The sequence below is a fragment of the Condylura cristata genome, unplaced genomic scaffold (genome assembly GCF_000260355.1).
Source record: "Condylura cristata isolate star-nosed mole 26May11 unplaced genomic scaffold, ConCri1.0 scaffold00006, whole genome shotgun sequence".
In the NCBI taxonomy this organism is placed as follows: domain Eukaryota; kingdom Metazoa; phylum Chordata; class Mammalia; order Eulipotyphla; family Talpidae; genus Condylura; species Condylura cristata.
The window spans coordinates 14,759,392-14,763,938 of NW_004567107.1; positions in this window are offsets into that span (position 1 = coordinate 14,759,392).

The following is a 4,547-nucleotide window of genomic DNA, read 5'->3' on the forward strand; positions in this document are numbered from 1 at the left end:
GGGGGGGGCCCAGGCTGCCTTTTTTTAAACCACCCATTGAAATGCCTCTTTTTTCCAAAGAAGAAAAATAGCCCCATAGAGGGCCAAGGTCTCTCAGGTCCCCCAAAAGGGTGTCAGAACCAGCACAGTACCTGCTCACTTTGGCTGGGCCCTGGCAAGAGAACATGGACAACGGTGGGACCAACAGCCTGGCCCTGGGTCTTGGGGATCCGTGGCGAAGATTAGGATTCAGGGCACGCACTGACTCCCATTCATCAAAGACAACTGAAATAGAAAGTTGTTTCCAACACTCTTCTATGAGTCTGTTCATGGCGACGTGACTCAGCTATTGTTGCCCAACTCAACCCAAGGGGAACATTTTTCCAATGACCAGGAATGAAGTCAATAGAGATATGTCGAGGAGGGCTCTGGGGGGCAGAGAGAGACCTCTGAGATCCCTGAGAAGTATTGGGGGTGGGGGGAGTGTTGATCAGAAATAGCGGGGGAGAAAGAAGGGTTGTTTTGTGTAAGACACTCCATGGGTTTGGGTGGACTGGGAGGTGTCAAGAGAGATCTCAGCACCCCCTGAAAAGGAACTGCCAAGGTTGGAACAATGAAAGGGCCAGAGAAAAGGTGGTGGACAGCCAGCACAGGGTGAGAAGAAGGACAGGACAGGAGCAGACAGAAGTCGCTGGCAGAGGCTTGAAGGGAAACCTCTGGCCCAGTTCGGGGACTGGATCAGAACCCAGGGCCAAATGAGGTCTACAGATGTTGTCACATTCAGGGTCCTGGCAGGAAGCAACACCCACTGCGGAGGTCAACTGAAAGTGTATTTAATGCTTCAGCAAAAAGGAGCCAGTAGCATATAAATAATGATATTACTACTGATAATAGTAAAATTTTAAAAGATGGAAAGGAACTTCTCGGTAGAATTATTCTAAGCCAGGCATGCACAGAGGAGTAGGCAGGGTTATGGAGCCTGCCCAGACAGAGGAAGGACCCAGGGGCTGGGAACAGAGTGAGGACCTGGCCATCCCAGCCTGGAGGGCAGAAGGAACTAATCAGTGGGTTCAGGCAAGAGCCACAGTCTTAGGAAAGCAGCCATGGCCAGAGGCAGGACGGAGGGAGCAAACAGCCCCCCACTCTGGCCCATCAGCCAGTGTCTCCCTCAGATCCAGCCCATGCAGAAGTTCGGAGGCATTGGGAGCCCAGGGAGGCCGCCCTGCAGGAAGAAGTGGCCTCCTGGGGCAGCTTTATGTCAGCTGCCTGCGTGTGCCCACATGAGCCCCCCCGCTCCTCATGACCCCAGCTCGGCCAGAAGAGGTCTTGCCTAATGAATGGTGGCTCAGCAACTAGAGCCAGGGAGGACACAGGGAGGCGACGTGTCCACAGGGCACCTGCCTCAGGAACTAGACACCCCCAGGCCTGCCCAGACACCAATATTGTGAGGCTGGATCAAAGCTTTCTTGCCTATACAGCTGCAGTTGGAGGAGATGGGAGGACCAGCATCAGAAGGGAGCAGAAGACCCATTTTGGACCTGGGTCAGTACAAAGATCCCAGTCCCAGCCAAGGGCCTGGCAGGCAGGAGATGTTCAATAACTATTTGTCAAAGACAGAGATGACAGGCCCTCGCTGGTGGCAGAATGGGTTAAAGTGGAGCACTATGAAGCTGGCCGCAGCCACTGCAGCACCAGTTCGATCCCCGCCATGGAGCTGACCCACATGGTGCAGCAGACCTCTCCTGACCTGCCCGCTGCTCCCCTCAGCAGTGTACTTCAGTTGGCCTGTTCTGCTCCCCACTCTGTCTCTGGTGAATCCTCTCACCCCTATACCTCTGGCCTGTACTCCAGTTATTGTATGCATCAATAAATAAATAAAATGTTTTTTTTTTCTTTAAAGACAGAGATGGCGGGGAGAGACAGAAAGAAGCATTTTCTCTTTGACACATAATACAGGTGATTAAAAACACAGGCCGGGGCCCTCCCTGGTGGCGCAGGGGGTTAAAGCACTGCACTGAGAATCTACAGCCACTTCCGCATGAGTTCGATTCCCATCTGCCACGGAGGAGATCCACATGGCGCGGCAGACCTCTCCTGACCCGCACGCTGCTCCCCTCAGCAGTGTACCTAGTCAGTCGGCCTATTCTATTCCCCACACTGTCTCTGGTGAACCCCCTCACTGCCCCTGTACCTCTGCCTATACCCCAGCTCGGTATGCAGAAATAAATGAATAAATAAATAAAAAACAGGCCCATGTTTCTACAGTCTTGGGTTCAAATTTTGGTTCTGCCTTTTATTAATTTACCTTAAGCACTTAACTTTCTGAGCCTCAGTTTCCTCATCTGTAAAAAAAAAAAAAAAGGGATAATCCTACCAATCTTATAGATTCCTAGGAGGATTAAATAAGACGGTGTCCCCAAAAGGACTGATGAAAAGGTGAGGATGATGGAGGGTCACATGTCTAAACCCTCAGCACAGTCCTGAGACTACTCCAAGAGTCAGCGTATCTCATCCTCACAACTCTATGAAGCCTTTTTCAGACAAGTGGAGATCCAGAGAGGTTAAGTCATTTACCAAAGTCACACAGTTGACAAACTGCATAGTAGGGATTCGAACTCAGACAATGTTCAGCCACACCGCTCTGGTGCTGTCCCCAAAGCCAGCACACAGCAGTTGCTGATTGAGGGGTGCGTCCCCTGCCTGCTGGGTAGCAATCTTCTCTCCCTCACTGGGCGGTGAGACTCCCAGGAGTATGGCGGCCTGAGTGGGAGTGACCAAAACCACCCATGGGTGGCGTAAGAGTGCTGTGAAGCCAGGGACTGCCTGGAGCTGAGTCCTAGCACCACCATTCACTGACCTGAGCCTCAGTTTCCCTAACTGTCAGGAGAGACATATGGTCTCCTTCCTGCGATCAGGATGCACAATGCTAAGCAGAACTCATTGGCTGTTAGCGTAACTGTCACGTCACTGTTCACTGTTCACTCATGCTCCAGCCTGGCTTCCCAGCAGAAGCCTGGCTTTGCAGGGTCCTGGGTAAAGAACAGTTAACAAGACTCTAGTGACAGGTAACTTAACTCTCATCTCAGAAGCAGAGGCAAGGTCGACCCAGAGGTGAGGCTGGAATGTGAGATGGGCCCTGGGCCGCGTGCTCCCCAGTGAAATGGCCAGAGTTTTCACCCCAACTCTTTCTTCTCTCGCCATCCAGAGCAGCGGTCATAGATATGATGAAACAAGATCAGCCCCTAGCAGCACTGGGGTTGGGAGGGAAGAAGGAGGGAGTTGGCTGAAGGGTGTAATGGGAACCTTCTCAATGTCCTGCCCAGACAACACAGTTTCTGCCCTTTGACTGCTTCCAGAAGCCCAGAGAGGTTAAGACCCTGGGCCAGTATCCCACAGCTTATCTGGATGTCATTTGGACTTTCTAAACCTAGAAACCCTTAATTTAAAAGTCTATGACAGCTTCCTCTGCAGCCCTAAGTTCCAGGTCCCTGTTTGGGGAGCCCAGGAGCCATGATGGAGGTCCCTAGAGCTTTTCACATGAGTCTTAGGGAACCAGGCCAGAATCTCCAGTGTGGGGAGGGCAGGAAGCCATCAAGCAGTGGGATCCGGTACCAGGCCCTGCTCCTTTGCTCCCGAGGGAGGATCAGTGGCTCGGAGGAGGGAAGGAGGCTGGAACTCCAGGTTGGCAAGCTCTGGAAAGCTATTGCTCCAGCACTGGCCTGTTCTCGCTCTGCCTTGGGGTCTCTTTCTCTCTCCCTGTTTCTACCTGCCTTTCTCGGCAGCTCTGTCCCCCTTTGTCTGTTCTTCTCTCTCCAGTTGTTTCTGTGGCTGTCTCCCGGTGTCACCCCCTCTCTTCTTTCCTCCCCTCTCTGTGTATCTTTCAGTTTCCACTTTGCTTTGCTGTGATTATGCATTTCCCTCTCCTGTCCTAGGCCTCTCTCAGCCTCTGTCTCTCTTACTTCTCTATCTCCTCTTCTTTCCTCTTCCCTCCTCTACTCCTTTCCTGCCTCCTCCTCTGTTTCTCTCAGCCCCAGGAGATGAAGCTGGGAGGAGATAACAGATCTGGGGGAGGAGAATGCCAGGCACAGCTTGGGGTGGGGTCAGCCTAGAGGAGAGAGAAGAGTACCCAAAAAAGAGTTACCTGGGCCCTCCCTGGTGGTGCAGCAGGTTAAAGCACAGCACTAAGAAGCAAAGCCACTTCAGCACAAGTTTGATTCCCAGCCCTGGAGCTGACCCACATGGCGCTGCAGACCTCTCCTGACCCGCCAGCTGCTCCCCTCAGCAGTCGGCATGTTCTGCTCCCCACTCTGTCTCTGGTGAATCCTCTCGCTGCCCCTGCACCTCTGGCCTGTACCCCAGTTCTGTAGGCATAAATAAATAAATCTTTAAAAAAAGAAAAAGAGCTACCCAAAGAGGTATCCAAAAAGAGCTTGCAAAGGTCCAGGCAAGGTGAGGGCTAGGTGGTAGCAGGGAGTCCGTGTGTGAGAAGACTGAGGCGGGACCCACAGTCCTGCCGTGCCTGAGGAGAAGGGCTGGCTCTGGGCAACATTTCCCAGAGGGGTGCTGAG